We start from the raw sequence: 18,838 nt of genomic DNA, 5'->3' as shown, positions 1-18,838 counted from the left end.
CTGGCAACTCTCACATCACTCTGGGAGCCTGCCATGTAACAATAAATACATAGTAACAGCCATAAGCAATTCATGTTAAGCGGTTTGAGGTAGGTGAAAATAGGTAATTTGTATTCAATCTATACATAGTAACACCATAAAGATAACTATATATCCCACTAGTAAATACAATTTAACTTGATGGACCCCCTAAATTAATAAAACCTAGATGGACTTCCTAATTTCTTGCACTTTTCGAGGAACCTACTAATTTTAGACTTATTAAAAAGTATTTTTTTTGAAAAGTATTATGCTATTTGCAGTGCTAGAAATAATGGCTAACTTTTAATTCTATAAGTATTATATACTCTATCTTAACTATGACAAATCACACATGCTTGGGAATAGATAGATACATGTGCATACATATTTTAATCCACTTTCATATACTCTGATAATCACAGAAACTGAATCTGAATTATGACAAATGCCAAGTGAGGTCATTAGTATTAATGAGGGAGGTATTTAGTTTTGTTTGTGTGCACTAATACCTTTATTCATAACCCACCTACACAGATACGTAAGTAGGGCCCACTTTTCATTGCAGTGTGTTTCTGGTTTTGCATTGTAAATGGGATCATTATAAAGCAGATTGTTTCCCCAAGTCTATTAATGGGGATTTGCTCCTGACAGAACTCATCTTCAAATAAATTGTTGCTACAACAAACAATATATCATAAAAGAATACCTCAAAATAAATCTCTTCAAAAACCGAAACAAGGAACTTCATTTATTCATGCAATAATTATAAAGGTCCTTTATGTTGTAGACATATATGCTGTCTGTACCATAATTTGTGCATAAACGTTCTGTGCATTTTACAAGGGTCCTCAATGTACATGCAGCACAGAACACAGGAAACCCAAGTCTAGCATACATTTTACTATAATAAGTAACCTACTATAATAAGCTTTAAATGTTTAATGATTGTACTTGCCACCTTAGAATTTTGAAAGGACTTTATGTGAACATCTTGACATGAGGCTCTAAAATGCTGCCCAAGGAAGTATGCAGTAAGGTCTCCTTTTCTTCTTCATAAGCTTCCTTGAGCAATAAGCATGGCACGAAAACCCTTCAGTGTCCAGTAAAGAAAGGTTTCTTTAGGAGCCAGGCCACAGCTTTGAAGCTGGAGGAGCTGCCTTCACAGAAAGACCCCTGCTGGGCCTCAGGTCTCTCAGAATTCACAGCCTGTGAAGTCTTCCATTAAGGTCATTTTTCCCACAAACTGCCTCTCAACCTTACACCTGCAGCCTGGCTTTATATTACCCACAAAGGCAAGGCATACCTAATAATCACACCACTACCCCCACCACCAATCACTCTGCAGAGCACAGGTGAGAGAACATCTTGGCCCAGCCACTGCCTGGATCCTTCCACATGGAGCGATATAAGGAACACCAACAAAGCAGCAGCTCCCACCTCCAGTCTCAAATCCACCTGAAACCGGAGAGATCTGAGAGCCTCCTATTTATCAGAAGCCTGTCAGGGCTAACCATCTTGCCAAACTTGCCAAACCGGGCCTCACTCATGTCCCCGTTTTCCTTTGTCATCACCCAATATGTAAGCACCTGGTTCGATTCACTCGCTGTGTGACCTTGGGCAAGTCACTTAATCTCTTCTGCCTGTCTTCTCAACTGTAGAATAAAGGCTCTACTTTATGAGGTTGTTATGAGGATTACAAGAGATGATCCATATGATGCATTGTTAAATTATTATTATTGTTATTATTATATTGCTACTATTATATCGCTACTGTGATTGCTCTCCTCTAACCTCATCCCCATATTCCTCTGTGCTTCTTCTCCCCCCACCTGACCTCTCATTTCTACCTTAACTTCCAGGTGCTTCTGTTATGCATCCCTGGAACACCACTGCATGATTCACAAACTCTCCTATCGTCCTCCAACCCACCCCTGAATGTCCACTGGTATTCCTGACTTTCCCCTGAGGATAGAGCTTCCCTTGCAGCCCTTTCAACTGAAAGTGATTTACACCAAGACACTGCATGTACTGCAGAAGTCAGGAGGTGACGTGGGCATCCCCTTCTGGCCACACTGCAACTTCCAGACAATTGCTCCTTCACCCTCAGGTAAAAACAAAACAAAACAAAACAAAACAAAACACCTGAAACTCTCCTATATCCTCAACATCTCCCTCTCCACTGGCTTCTTCCTCTCAGCTTTTTCAAAGGAAATACATGAATATGCCCACATCGTATAACATTCAAGCAACATGGAAGTATAATGACAGTAATCATAGCCAGCGTCCACTGACTACATACTCTATGCCGGGCACTGTTGCAAGTGCTTTCATGTACTAAGTCATTTAATTCTCAGAGTGACTTTATGAAGCAGATATTATTATTATTTCCATTTTGTAGATGAAGAAACTGAGGGAAAAGGAGGTGAAATAACTTGCCCAAGATTACCAAGCTATGAAGTACCAGACTTTGGATCTGAACCCAAGTATTCACAACTCTGCTCTCTAAATCACAGCACTTAAAAGTTCCCCTGCCCTGCCCTGCCCGGGCCTGCCCTGCTTTCCTCAGTGCCTCCCTTTCTTCCTTCCCTTCCTCCTCATAGGTAGTAACTGGTGATAATTTTTGTGTGAATTCTTACAGAAATTTTTTGGTATGTTTGCATATATATTGTATCTGACTCCAATTTTCCTTCACCCCAACTCGAACCTCCAATCTATTGCTCTTACCAACTGCTCCCTGTCCCTCAGCCTCTGACTTTCCACCTTACCCAGCTTACAGTCCCTGGTCAATCATTATAAACCACTCCATTCCATATACCCTCAAGTCTCTTTCCTCCTCTCACCTTGATATACCTATTTGGCAAAAACTGACCCAGGTTAAATCTAACTCTGTCCCTAGATCCAGACAGTTGAATGTGGCTGGAGGAAAACATGCAACCACACGCTACTGGCTTCATTTTAAATTCATGATCACTAATCTTAAGTGGGCCCTTAATGCTGCCTGACAATCATATTATATATTCCTAGACCAGTGCTGTCCAACAGAACTTTCTGCAATGATGGAAATAGGCTATAATCTGTGCTGTCCAAAACAGCAGCCATTAGCACATATGGATACTTATATTCACCGTCCTGGTTCAAGCTATCATTATCCACACTGGTAGAAATAGACTCATGGACATAAGAAACAAACTGTGGTTACTAGCTGGGGAAAGGCAGAGGGAGGAATAAATTAGGAGTTTGAGATTAATAGATACACTTTACTGTATATAAAATAGATAACAAGGACCTACTGTATAGCACAGGGAACTATATTCAATTTCTTGTAATGAGCTGGAATGGAAAAGAATCTGAAAAATATATATGTATGTATGTATATGTATAACTGAATTGCTTTGCTGTACACCTGAAACTAACATTGTAAATAGACTACACCTCAATAAAAATAAGAATTAATTAAATCGAAACAAAATTCTTGATTTCAGCCCCTTCCTCAACATGCAGTCTTCCTCATCTCACTAAATGGAAATTCCATCCACCTATTTTCTTGGATCAAATATCCTTGAAGCCCTCTCTTCCTCTCTCTTCTTCTCACATCCTTTGTCTAGTCCATCAGCAAATACTATCACCTTTACTTTCAAAATACATCCAAATCTGATCACTTCTCACAACACCTCCAGCAGTATGACTCTAGTTAAATTCACTATCATCTCTCACCTTGACTATCAAGCTCTCCTCTTACTTAATTGCCTTCTTGCTTTCACTCTCATGCCTGCCCCCTTACAGTCTATTTTTTACGCAGCAGGTAGGATGAACCTTTTAAAACATAAATCAGATCATGTAACTCCCATGCTCAAAACCCCCAGTGGTTTCCCATCTCAGTTATAATAAGATACAAGGTCCTCACCCTGCCCTAAAGGCCCTACACGGTCTGGCCCCCATCCACCCCTCCACCTCATCTCCTATTTCTGTCCCTATCCCTCACTCTCCTCCAGCCACATTGGCCTTCCTACTATTCCACAAGCATGCTAAGCATTGCTTCTCAGTCTTTTTTTTATTAGTCCTGGATGAATAGAATTAAATTAATCATTATCTTTGACTCATGGAAGACTAATAAATGAGTCATTTTTAAAATGTTCTATGGGTATTTGCAAAGAAAATACATTCTATGTTCATACAGAGTGATCTCATATATACATATACAACCTTAAGTAGTCTTATGAACTTCTCTGTATCCTTACTTATCCACATGATCTGTTGATTTCTGAGAGTAATATTTTACTTCAAATATGCCTGAAAGTAGGTGCAGCAATCCCAATACTTATCTCTTGTCAAGTTATTCTGAACTATTTCAAACTTTCTCCACTTTTTTCAAATTTTTGCCACCCCTCCCCCAACCATAACATCCTACTTTACACATGAAATGGAAAGGAAGGTGGGATTGCCTTTATCTGCCTGGTACCAAATGTATGTCTTCCAACTGTCTACCCCCATCCCATTCCATTTAACTTTTCTCATTCCTATAGCAATAGAAGAGCTATCCCACCTTCCGAGACTCATCTCTCCACCTGCGCTTGGAATTTCAGGCCTTTCAATTTTCTCAGAAACCTTGCCTTATCAATTATTCCTTTCCTTTCTTGATTTTTCGGCGCCCCTCCTCTGTCTCTGGAGTTTAATTCTCCTCTCCTTGAATCTGGGCTGGTCTTCATGACTTCCTTAACCAAAAGAATGCAGCAGAAATGATGTAGTGATGTTCTGGGCTTCACAAGGCTAAGACATAAGAAGCCTCGCAGATTCCACCTGGGCCTCTTGGAACACTTACTCCTGAACCATTGAGGCACCATGTAACGTCTGCCTACCCTGAGTCTGTCACTGGGAGAAGACCCAAGCTAGCCATGTGGAGAGGCTGTCTGAAGAAAAGGATGCCCAGCCCACCCCCAAATATTCTAGATTTTAGCCATTCAAGTCATCCCAGGTGAGGCCCCAGACATCCTGAAGTCAAAATGAGCCAACCCTGATGTGCCTTGTCTGAATTCCTGATCCAAATAATCATGAGATATAATAATTATTATTATTATTAAACATTTCTGTTTTAAGCCATTGAATTTTGGGATTGTGTGCTGTGCAGAAACGGATAACTGGAACGTTTAAAACTGACCTTCATGTTGCAAAATGTAATAACCATGTTTTCATTCTCAGTTATTTGACCTTTCAGCAGCAATTCTTGCAGGTGACCGTTCCCTCTTTTTTAAATATTCTCTTCCCTTGATTTATCTGATACACTCTCTTGACTTTCCTCATACCTCTCTAGTTTCTCCTTACCCTCCTTTACTCCACCACTAAATGTTAATATTTGACTCAGTTATAGCCCCGCTTCTCACTTTATAATCTCTCTTTAAGTGATCACATTCATACCTGGGGCTTTCATTACCTCCTGTTCATATACCTCACTAATTTATGTCTCCAGTTTTCTTCTCTACTCCAAACATTTTTATGCCTACTACACATCTCCTCTTACATGTCTCAAAAGCACCTCAAATTCAACTTATTCAACACCAAAACCGAAAGCAATTACCTGGTCCTCTTGCAGTATTCCCTATCTCTGTGAGTGGTACCATCATCTATCCACTTGCCTTTTGCAAAGCCAGAAACCAGGAGTCATCCCTGCTTTGTCCTCCCTCTCATCTTCATGTGCGACTCACCCTGAAGCTCCATCAGTTTTGCCTGTAAAATATCTCTTAAAGCTCTCTTCTTCTCTCTCGATGTTCACCACTTTCACCACTAAGACGTCTTCTTTTCTCACCAGGCATGTAGTTGGAGCCTTCTAACTGATCTCTCTGTTTTGACATTTGCCCCTCATCCAATACCTTTTCCAGTCAGAATGATCTTTTTCACTTTGAATCTTTTCAATGATTCCTATTGTGCTTAGAATAAGGGCACAAATCATTAATACAGTGCCTGAGGCCCTGAATGGCCTAGTCAATATTTACTTCTTCAGCCTCATCTTATAAAATTCCCCACTCGCTGACTGAGCTACAACCACACCAGCTCTCTTTCATCCCTCATATGCACTGGGCTTTCTCCTGTCACAGGGCCTTTGCACATGCGTTCCCTTCTGCTTGGAATGCTTTTTGCCCCTCTCACCCAGTTAACTCCAATGCATTTTTCAGATCTCTGAGGAGGTTTTGCTTGCTCAGAGAACTTTCCCTGACCTCTCGTACCTCTCTGTACCTCTCCTCCAGAGCACTCATCGCTGTTGTAATTTCACATGTACTTGAATTAATATTTGAATAATGTCTGTCTCCCTGACTAGAGTGAAAGCTTTGTGTGGCAGGCACCAAAGCTGCTTTGCTTGCTGCTACGCCCACAGTACACAATGCCTGGCACATGTCAGGTGCTAAATGTATATTTTTGGAGGAAAGTAGGGAAGAAAGCAGGAAAGGGATAAGAAAGGAAGGGGGAAAGAAGGAAAGGGAGAGCAAGATAGGAGACTCTGCCCCCTGTGATTGGTCATTTGTAAATTTGTGTTCTGTTTGTATTTCTAACAGACTTTATATGTCTCTAATTCACTTTGTTATGTGCATGAAAGTCCATGGTTGTCACATGTTCTTAGTGAAGGGTACCTTTTATCAATATTAAATATCCCTTTGTCTCTTTTGATGTTGGCTCTGAATTCTATGTTTGTCTGATTCAAATAGTTTTCTTTTTTTGCTTGCATTCAGACGACTCAAAGTTTTGCTGTTTCTTTGCTCACCGCTATTTCTTATATTCCATGTGATCCTCTTTTTGGGATTCAGTTTTTCATTTTTCTGTAATGCCTACCTGAGTAATTTATAGAGGCTCAGAATATGCCTGCAATGTGTTCTGAATATGTCAGAAAATTAAAATCTGAAAATTGGAGTTTTGTTGCTTGTATTATTTCATTATTTCACTCCTCCCCCTTCCCCATCAGGGCCAGTTGTTCTATTTACAGTCCTCCCTTGGTCTCCTCTACCTCTATATACCCTACAACGTGCTCACCACTAAAAATTTAGTTTCCATCCATCACTTTACAGTTGATCCCCTTTACCCATTTCACCCTCCCTGCCCCCCTCTGGTAACCACTACTCTGTTCTCTGTATCTACAAGTTAGTTTTTGTTTGGTTTGGTTTGTTCACTCATTTTGTTACAATGGAATACTTCTCAGCCATAAAAAGAGATGAAATCTTGTCATTTGTGACAACATGGATGGAACTTGAAGGCATTATATGCTAAGTGAAATTACTCAGAGAAAGACAAATACCGTATACATTTTACTCATATGTAGAATATAAAAAAGAGTAAACAAAAATCAAAACAAAACAAGATAAATGAACTCTCATATAGTTTAAGTCATCTCTAGATTATTCATAATACCTAATACATGTCAATGCTATGTAAATAGTGTAAATACAGTGTAAATGCTATGTAAATTGTTGCCAGAGCTCTGCAAATTTTAAGTTTTGCTTTTTTGAGCTTTCTGGATTTTTTTAAAAAAATATTTTTGATCTACAGTTGGCTGAATCTGCAAATGTGGAACCCTTGGCTGTGGGAGATGACTCCATTCATTTTGGTTTTTCTCTTTTATGTTGCAGGTTTTGTCCAACTATTTCTGGCACTCCTTTGTTGTCTATGTTAGTGAATAAGGGACAAACTGATTAGCAATGATAGCTTGCCTGGGTTCCCTCTGCAGTTACGTGTCTGCTGAGCAGGACTTTGTGTAAGTAGCTGTGTGTGTTGACCTGTCAGGCTTCACTTTAAGGTAGGTGAGTGTGGAGGCAGGAAGGCCATTCTCCCCCACTCCCTGCAAACTGCCACAACAGTTTTATTCTGGCAGTGGAGAACTTTAGTGTATTTCTCTCCTATCCAAAGCTGCTTTTCTTTTTTTGATTTTCCATATGTTTTGTGGAAGTCCAGATTACACCAAGATCTGCTCTGTTTTTTCTAGGATCCTACACTCACACTAGCAAACTTTTGGAAGCAAATAGCTCATTTTCTTTAGCGCAAAATTTCAGGCTTTAACCTTGGAATGAGTTGGGGGAAGGAGGAGCGGGGCTGATCACAGAGGGGCCCGACTGAACCTTCTTTTCTGAATGCCGTTCTTTAATTGACCAGAGAGCCTCTCCTGCTCTTTGCATGTGTTCATTCTGAGATTTGATTTCCTCTGGATTTGCTCCAGTAATTTTCTCTTGCAGGCTTTGGATTGGGCTTCTGCTCCTCTCTTATCAATCTGATCATATCTGGTTTCTATTCTCAAAGGATTCTTCACAATTTCTGAATTGCTGATGGTACATATTCCTTTAATTATACCACTATTGGTCCTTTTGCTATTCTCATGTTTTAAGAGATATGGGGAGGGGGAGGGGGACAAAGTTACAAGCGCTTAGGCCGCCACCTTGATCTAATCTGACCAAAGTCATTTTCTTATGTCAATTTGACTGAGGCAAGGAGAGTGGCCAGTGCTCACTCTGAGAGGTCAGGGGAAAGAGCCTCTTCCAGCATTGGCTTCTGATTACTCAGGACTTTTAATAAAGGTCCATTAGGATTGAGAAATCTAGTATCTGCATATCAGTGCTTCTGAGAGAGCCAAGACGACAACTAGCAGGCACAACCATCAAAGCAGGAAGATTGTACACACAAAGTGCCCCCTCGGGGTGAATTGATTAGAAAAAGGCTCTCCTTTGGGTAGGTCAATTATAAAAATGCTTGCCTTTTTCTGCTGACAGAGGCATCCCTGCATTAGGGCACAAGGCTTGTTGACCAGCAGAGTGTGGGCTAGATTTCATCCTCCTCCACCCCCAACACACATACCCTTCAGTACACCCTTGTGCAGAGCATATCCTGCAGAACCATAGATAGGTAAACTAAACAAGAACCTCTGTCAGTGCCATTTACACTACCCAGAGACAAGGCCTTCACCCTCTGGGGCTCCTTCCAAATCCACGCATAGGGCTGAGAGGTCAGGTTCAAGTTCAGGGAGACTTCACTCAAGTGGGCCTCCTCTGACAGTAGATTTTACTTCACACAATCCACCGTCTCAAGAGACAGGCCTCTGACCTTCCTGAGCCCTTGCAGAGGCAACATTTCAGAGCAGCCCAGAGATCCTGTCTCCAGCAATCAGGAAGCTCTGGTTTTAAAGTCTAGGCCCTCCTCCCTAAAGATAAAGCCACCCTCAGCACCAAGAGGAAGGTCTTTAATGCAAATGCCAGCAACAGCTCTCAGAGACCATCAAGCACAACTAGACCTCTCCAGGAGGTTCCTCAGGAACTAGGGAAAAGGCATCTACTGACCATGCTAGAGTGCCCCTCCCCACAACCTACCCCACCCATCCAACCTGGGCCACCCATTCACCTACCAGAAGTAATTCACTTGGCAACCCTGAGGATATATATATATCCGTGCCCTTCTGCCTTTCTAATATCATCTCTCAGAAACTAACTTATCAACAGCTTGCTGTATTATCTTCTTGACTTGTTACTATGCTTATACAAATATATAAGGCAAATATATCTATTTATGTTTTTTAAACAAAAGTGGTATCCATTGATACACAGTGGGCTACAACTTATTTTATTTCCCACTTAAATCATCATAGATACTTTTCAGATGGGTACATCCAGTACCATAACTTCCTTTTAAAGGCTGCATAGTGTTCCTTTGCACAGATGTACCATAATTTATTTATCTCTCCCATCCAAGTACTAACTAGACCCCACCCCACTTAGCTTCATGAGATCAGGTGCATTCAGGGTGGTATGGCCATAGACTATTTAGCTCTCTTTCCCACTATTCTCTCCTCTTCATCTTCTCAATAGAGTTACAGCAAATTTTGGATAAACTATTATGTTTAATCATTACGATTATATACAAAGAATTAACTAATGTGTCTGATAGTATATTATGATTCCATTCCCTTTCTTAAACAACTTTTTCTTTTCCTGGATTTCATAATTGCTTAGTTTTCTATGGTGCTCCATGGTGTTGTGCAGTGCATGGCCCATGCAGTTATGTATGGCAGCCCTGCTTGTACCTATGACAAAGTCTTCCCAGACTATCAAACTTGCAATATAATTTTCAATGTAGTTAAATTAATAGATAAGCTATCAGTTCCAATTTTTTTCTTGCATCCCTCTCTTGCGACTTCAATTTCCTGTGTCAAGTCTTCTGTTTCCTGGATGTCATGTCTTTTTCCTTGGCTTACACTCTAGGTATAGTGAAGCATGTCTTCCAGTTGCTTCTTGAGAGAGCATGGATAGGAGGAAACTTTCTTGAGTACTGCATGTCTGAAAATGTATTTATTCTACTCTAACACTCAATTGGTATTTTGGCTGAATATAGAATTCTATGTTGGAAATTTCATTTACTAAGAATATTGAAGACTTTGTCTATTTCTGTTGAGAAGCCCAAAGTCCTTCTTACTCCTAATCTTTTGTAGGAGGCCTTTACTTTTTTCTACTTCTGGAAGCTCTTAAGGTCTGCTCTTTAACTCTGGTATTCTGGAATTTCACAATGGTATGCCTGTATGTGGGCCTTTTTTTCACTCACTCCTGTTTCATGTTTTATGATTATAACATTGTCTTTTATTTCTCTAAATATACTAAGTGGAATAGAAGCATACTGGTTGTTTTATGTTTTCCTCTGCTCGGTAGTCTTTTCTCTGGAGTGATTTCCTACTTGGGACATAAGCCTGGCTGCCTGTATTCTGGAAACTGGATGTGGAATGTAAAATCTCTGACTTTCTTCTGTTTTCCCTATTCTTAGTCTAGCACACTCCATTACCCCGATTTGTCTTCAAGTCTATAATCTCTCTGTTTCATGTCCATTTCATTTGTTTTTAATCTATTTTTTAACTTTTAACTGATAAATAACATACAGAAATGCATAAATGGTAAGTTTATAGTTCAATGAATTTTCACAAGCTGAGCCAGCTGTATCATGAACATTCAGATCTCTCTCACTCACTTTCCTGTGCTAACATACATGAAGCACTTAGAATAGTTCAGGACATATTGTGAGTGCTTCTGTTAGGGCTATCTATCATCATTCAGCCTCCTGTCCATTCACTTTCCATCTTCATAAGTTATACTTTCATGTAACATTTATCTCCTAGTTTCATAGAAGGTGAAATCTACATTCCAGTTTTTTTTTTCTTATTGTTTTTTTTTGGTGATTTCTGTACCTCTCTCTGCTACTTAAAATTTTAAATTTTTATGTCATCTTATCTGTCAATGGGTGGCCGAAAGGCACTGCATAAAAATCAGCAGCTATTCCTTATAAAAACTCTAAGTACAATGAAGTAGAAGAGAACTTTTTAAACATAGTAAAAAGTATCAAAAAGCCACGAGCAGACATCATACTTAAGTCATTTCCCTTATTCCTTATTCAGGAATAAGGCATGGATGTCCAGTACAGTGTTTTGAAGGTTCTGAAATGTAATAAACCAAGAAAAATGATGTAAACTGTATAAAACTAAAAAGAAAATGGGAAAAAGAGGAAAAATTATAATTATTTGCAGATGATAAGATTATATGCATTGAGAATCCAAGAAATGCAATTTAAAAACGATTAAAAATAAGAAGTCTATGAAATGGACATCTGCTATTTTGGTTTGCCCAGCATTCCTTCTTCCCTGCTTCTGGTAATAGCAGTCTTCTTCCTTTGGAGATCTGCTCCTTCTTCACTGTCCTTTCAATTTAGTCCTGGTGGTACCAGCAACAATAGTACCTTGTCCCATTCCCCCTCCACACACACAGCTGGGCACCTAACCCAGGATGGCTAATCACAATATCAAATCTGCTGGACACAGTGGCAGCTCCAAGGGGTAGGCACATGACGCAGGCCAGAGATAAAATACTTTCCTTGGAATATTCCCAATCAGAGGCAGAGAGGTAGCTTTCTCTTTTCTTTGGATCTTGAACTGTAAAGATGTGACCCCAGAGTAGTTGGTAGCTGTGTCTCTACCATGTGGACCAGTCTTAGAGAATGAGCCAATACAGAGAAGAAAGAGGCTGAGAAGAGAAATGAAGAGATGAGTGAGAACCTAGGCACTATTTGAGTCTCTGGATCCAAGTTTGTCTGAGATCTGCCCTGTCCTTCCCAATTACATAAACCAATAAACTCCATTTTCCTCTTAAGCTTATTCAAGCTGGGTTTCTGTCACTTGGAAACAAGAGTCTGAACTAATACAAGCTGGATGTAAGATAAATGTACAGAGTCCCACAGCTTTCATTTTTTCCCCACTTTTTTTGAAGTATTATAAAGTAGATTCCTTTTGTTTTATTTTCCAACATTTATTATATAGTTTCAAAGTTTATAAAGAAAAGTTGAAAAAATTTCACAGTGAACATCAATATACCCATCACATAGATTTTAGAACTAACAATCTATTCTTCTACTCCAATAGCGTTCTTTTATCTAGCAATACTAGAAACAGAAACAGGAAAAAGCAGCACCCCATTCACAATATTGGGAAAAGATATGTGTGAAACGCCAACCGGCACAGACAAATAAGGACCCTCAAAATTCTTCTCTCTCTAGACAAAGGATCAGAAAAGGGGCAACCTAGCACTACAGAACATTTTATGTAAGTGATACAGTCTAGCCAAATGCCATGGAAAAACTGCGCCCCACCCCTCATCCACATCAGCCTGGGCAGGCTACCTGGAGGCTGCCATCCCGCTTCTCCCACCTGTCCCCGCTCACGTGGGGAGCCTGGCGCCCCCCACCCTCCGCACTGGGATGGTGTTGAGGAGACCCCAGGGAGAGTCAGAACTTTCACTACTACCCAGTGGTGTTAGCGCAGGAACTGTGCCAGTCTTGGCACGAAACAACCTTGCCAATGTTCCATAGAGAATTACCCAAACTTTGGGAAATGTATTGATCACAGATCATTTCGCGTGTTCGGTTTTCACTTTTGGCGCCAACTAGGCCCCAGTTAGGCAAGTGGGGTTCCCCTGATGGGATTGGTCAGACCCGCTGTCAATCATCCTTGAATACTGTTAAAGCCACAAGAAATCCAGCTTCGGTGGACGGGACTTAGCTCGATTGTCAGGTGCTAGTTGCTAGCGTGTTTACCGCTCTGTTGTCTTCGGAGTCCTCAGGATTAGAGATCAATCTAGATAGAACCACAAACTACAACCAGTCCTCCTGATCCTCTTGGGATGGTGAGTTAAGCGGTCCCTTTGAGACTGATGCGAGCGGGGTGGGTATTCTTGTAAGAACTTAACATGGACCTGTTTCGGGCTGAGAGACGGGCTAAGCAAGGCCACATCTTTAGACAGTTTTAAGTTATTCTTCATGTTGTTCTTCTTTTCGTTATTCCTAAACGTTTAGAAGAGGTATGTTAGAAGTTACAGACTTTACCCACCTGCGATGCAGAGAATTTAGGGGAAAGTATGTTAGAGCCGTGTTTATCTGCAGAGAAAACTGCCCTGAGCTAAGTGGTGACACCACAGGAGGACCCTCAACAACCAAAGCACTGTAGCCGGCTAAAGAGGCCCAAATAGAAGATAATTAGAGACCTGGTTCAGATCCCTTGTGAAATCTTACTTTGGAGAAGCCTCCGAAATAGCTACAGGCCGGTTGGAGGGGAGTCTATTTCTTGGCATTCTAGCCAGCAGGGGCTCAAGCAGTCGTGATTTAAAAGGGTATGTCAGACTTCCAGTTTACGATGTTATCTGAACAAATGTGTTTTTTCTCCCACAAATCAGCTTTAAATGAAAGAACTAAAATAAATATGAGAATAGAGCGACAACTTGAAGAAATAACAGGGAAGGGTATAATTATCAGCCCGAAACTGTGAGGATTTTCTTGAAAATATGAAACAAATAGGATAAAATTGGTTGGGAAACCCGAGTCAATGAATCCATATAGCATACAGATATGGGAGAGGGCAGCTGTAAAAATGAATTCTTCATTTTCTAATACAGCCCCCAAAGATACACCATGTCACAGTCATCTGGATTAGGGGGTGGGAGTGACAATGGAGCCATCTCAGAAGACACTGGTGAGTAAATGAACTTGTAAAACTTAGAGTTAAGTCCAAATAATTGTTAAGAACATGTATAGGAAGCTTGAATAAATTATTAAATTATTCCTAAGAAGATCAAGCATATTGAAACCATTAATGAAAAATTAATAGCAAGGTGGAAATCAACTTTCTGAGAGGGATCAGGGGATGGTGGTCAAGTCGGCACTTCTACTTTTGCTTTGTTGTGGTTGTTTTACAGTGAGAATGAACTCATGCAATATTTTGGCTAAAACTTTATGTTTGATAATATTTGGTGTTGCTAATAATGTGGGTAGTCAGTGGTCATTCTGAAGATGGGTGTGTATGCACATTTCTTAAGGGTAATATGGCAATCTATTGAAATTTAAATATACCTTCCCCTTGACCCAATTCTATTTCTAATATATCCTCAGAAATACTTTTTTTAAATATATATTTTTATTGAAGTATAGTCAGTTTACAATGTTGTGTCGATTTCTGGTGTACAGTATAATGCTTCAGTCATACATGAACACACATATATTCATTTTCATATTCTTTTTCACGAGTTACTACAAGATACTGAATATAGTTCCCTGCACTATACAGTATGAACTTGTTGTTAGAAATACTTTTATACGTGCACAAAGATCTAAGTTACAGGATGTTCATTGCTGCATGTTTGTAGTAGCAAAAAATTGGAAGTAACCAAGTGTCCCAAAATAGGAGAATGGTTAAATAAATGTGGTATGTCTTTATTATGAAATAGCATGCAGCCCTTAAAAAGAATTAGATAGATCTCTATGTACTGTCATGAAAAGATCTCCAATGCATATTACATTTAAAGAGCAAATTGTAGATCTACATGTACAGTAATGATACCTCCTATATATATAATACATATATATACATATATATGTATACATACACACACACACATAAACGCTGAAGAAGGCTATGCACCAAACTCAACAGGGTAGGGACACTTCCACTTTTTATCCCATATTCTTCTATATTGGTTTTTTTTTTTTTCAAAAATGTATTTGTGTGTCATTTGTATAAGTGAACAAAACTGAAAAATAATTATTAATAGAACATAAATAGTTCATATAACTTCCAAACCACTAATAGTTGAAAAAGGAAATCCAGTCAGCCCAGCAAAAATAAGGAAAGAGAAAAAAGAAGCAACAATAAAGTGTGATAATTAGAATATTTTTTAAGTGACAGGAATATGAACATCCATATGCAGTCATCCCTCTGTATCCTTGGGTGGCTGATTCCACCCCCTGCCCCACTCCCCCGCTCCTCCACTCCCCCTCCCCCAAATGCGTGACTATCAAGATCCCTGGATGTTCAACTCCCTTACATAAAATGGTGGAGTACAGCCCATTCTCCGTATCCATTGATGTGGAGGGCTAAGCATATAGTATACTATGCTGCCCTTAAAAATGGTGAGGTAAATCTATGGATACTGACACGGAAAGATGTCCATGATATAATAATAAGTGAAACAAGTAAAATAAAAGTCACAGAATAATTCATACAGTGTGATCTTCTCTTTGTATAAGCAAAAACTGTAGGTTGCTAAATATATAGAAAAATATCTTTAATTAGCAAACCATTAACTGAGGTTCCCTTTGGGGATTGGGGGGAGGTGTCACCTTATTTTGTAGTCAAAGCTTGTTGAGCCCTGGACATCTCTAAATGTAGAGCTGATCGTTTTACTCCCTTCTTTCATACTGGAAGCCCTTCAGTGGATTACCCATGATCTAATGGATCCAATCCCAACTCTGGAGCATGCATACAATGTTCGCCATGATCTGAATCCTGCCTGTCTCTTGTCTTAATTTCCCACCCTCCGCCCTGCAGGCTTATTGCACGACAGTCACACAACATGGTAATGCTTGCATTTGCTTAAATGGGCCATCATTTTCCTCATACTTCCGTGTCTTTATACACACTGTTCCGCTTTTTCAGGTAACCCGTAAGTTTCCAGATCTCACCATCCTGACACTACAAATAAAGTTCAGATTTGTATAATTAATATTACAGATAACTATTCTGAGCCCCCATCTTGTGGACCATGGGCAATCTATTCCACCAGGTTGGAGGGTGATTCCCCCAGCCCCCGAGTAATTTCAGGGAATCCACAAGAAATGTTTCAAAATCGGTCCCAGTTGTCATTTGCTTTTTCTGCCAGCTATTCATTCTTCAAATTGCTATGCTCTAGCATTCAATACATCACCACTTGCTGTCTTTATACTTTCAAAAACTTTTTATTATATAGTTTCGATACATGCAAAAGCATATGTGTGACATGTACTTTATGGAGCATAATAATAAAACAGACATCTAAAAACCCATCATCAGCTTAAGAATTAGAACATTACCAATGCTTTTGAATCTACCTAAAGTCCTCTTCTTTCTTCCCCCAAAGCAATTCTCTATCCTGGATTTTGTGTTTATCATTTCCCTTCTACATTTAATAAGTTTTATCACATTATATATCCATAAGTTTTCCTTAGTTTTGAGCTTTACAAAAAAATTATCAAACTGTATGTATTCTTCTGTGATCTTCTTTTTCATGTAACATTATTTCTGTGATTTATGCATGTAGCTGTAATTTATTTTTCAATGCTGTGTGATATTTTCTTGTGTGAATATCCACAATGTGTTTAGCCATTCTGTCAAAGAATATTCTCTTGACATTCTTTGAAGTCTGTGTCAAAGGTGATGCAGACTAGGAACAGAAAATCCTTAGCATGTTTTGAATTATTTCCTCCTTTGCGCCACCACTAAACATTCTCCATGTATCTCTTTTTAGCACTCAGTATATTCAAGGGCAAGGGTCAGCAATTTTTTTTTCTGTAAAGGACTAGATAGGAAATATTTTAGGCTCTATAGGCATGTGGTCTGTTGTAACTACTGAACTCTGTTGTTTGGCACAAAAGCATCCACAGAAAATATGTAGATGAATGAGTATGGTGGTGTGCCAATAAAACATTCTTTATAAAGACAAGCAGCCTGCTAGGTTTGGTCCACTGGCCGTCATTTCCCAAACCCTGCTCTCATTCATCTGAATTCCTAGAGCATTGTTCAGTATTGTGGTCATACATACATTTGTATTATCTCATTTCTTTCTCAGTATCTTATTTCTCATGCCTCATCACCCCTTCCTCCTGCAACTTTGTGATTCTGAGCTCCTATATCTAAGGAGAGCCCAACTTTTAAGTCCAATTCCTGAACCAGTGTGACTCAGAGCAAGAATTATTATCACTAGCCACAGCTCCAACAGCAAGTAGGATATAGGAGTAAGGCCTGGTGCTACGAGGCCTAGGAATTGTTGTACCATATTTGAGACTGGGCTGCTGCCTTAATCTCTCTACTGCACTCCAGGGTTTCTGATTAGAACTGAAACTATTCCTTGAGAACTAGTCTCCTTGCAATTTCTTGAATATGCCTTATTCTCTCTCACCTTTAGAATTTAAATGTGCTCCCTGTTTTCTTTGTACCCTCTGCTCTCTCCAGCTCCCCTTGCCTGGCTAATTCCCACTTATCCTCAGGGATTTAAATTTAATTACTTTCTTTGGAAGCTGTTCTTAACTCCTCACCCCTATCCTTTCTCCACCCCACCACCTTACCTTCCTAGGCTGTGCAAGTGTCTCTGTGTTCCTATAGCAGCCTTTATCCATTCTGTCTTCTAATTGTATGCCTCATCCACTAGGCCAATAGAGAACTGCTCAAGGGCAAGTGTTGTCTTTGTATACTCAGTGACGGGATCGTAACAGGTCCTCGGGCAAGGCTTGTTCAGTGTTTCCCTGGATTTGGCTAGGAGGAGCTGGTTTTAACTTCAGGTGAAGATCAAACAGTGGTAAGGGCCCAGCCAAGGAACGGACTGATTCTCTAGAACCAAATTGCCACCGTTCTTCTTGAATGTGCATTGCTTGCTGCTGTGTCCTGCCTGCTTGACAATAACCTGAACTAATTCAACCTTGGTCTCCTTCTGGGTGCTGTGATTTGGCTCATCTCAGTAAAGGTGTTATTTTATTATTTCTCATTTTTTTCTCCTGGTGACTGGGGCTCTGAACGTCTTTTCCTAACTTGTCTATTACTTGAAACAATTTTATGGCATGACTCCTTACTAAACTGTAAACTATGGGAATTACTGTATTTGGAGTTAGAGAAAAGCTGGGTTTGGTTTAAGTCTGTGCTTTGTGACTTTGGCAAGTCATTTTAACCTCCTTCCCTGAGCCTGTTTCTCATCTGTAAAATGGAGATGGCACTTGACCTATCTCACAATGTGGCCATGAGGCTAAAATAAGATTGTGTGTGAAAGTACTTTGAAAAACTGTAAAATCAACTGCAAATGGAATTTTGTATCAGTTCTGTATTCCCTTATGACATCTACCACCATGTCTTGCTCACAGTAGTTTGCTCAATACATTTTTGTTGAATGACCAAATGAATTGGCAAGAGAGATAATACTATCTGTGGGAATAAAGGACATTTAATAGAATCGGGAAAAACAGATCATTTGGCAATAGAAACATCCATATGGTGAACGATAATTCAGAAGTTGGGCATTTATGGATAGCTCCAAACCTACATTCCCAACGTCTACTCTTTGTTTTGCTTATTTAAAAATATTTAAATTTTCTCTTAACTTGATTTTGGCAGCTAAGATAAGCTGTCAGATTTGACTAGATCCTAAATATGCAGTCCTCTCAAAGCAGGGTTGGCCCCAGGCAACACTGTGAGGTCAGCAAAATGTACTTTCAGAAATCTTTCCTCCCTTATGATAACTAACTGCCCCCC

This window comes from Vicugna pacos, chromosome X (genome assembly GCF_048564905.1).
Source record: "Vicugna pacos chromosome X, VicPac4, whole genome shotgun sequence".
In the NCBI taxonomy this organism is placed as follows: Eukaryota; Metazoa; Chordata; class Mammalia; order Artiodactyla; family Camelidae; genus Vicugna; species Vicugna pacos.
This window is presented reverse-complemented; position numbering follows the sequence as displayed.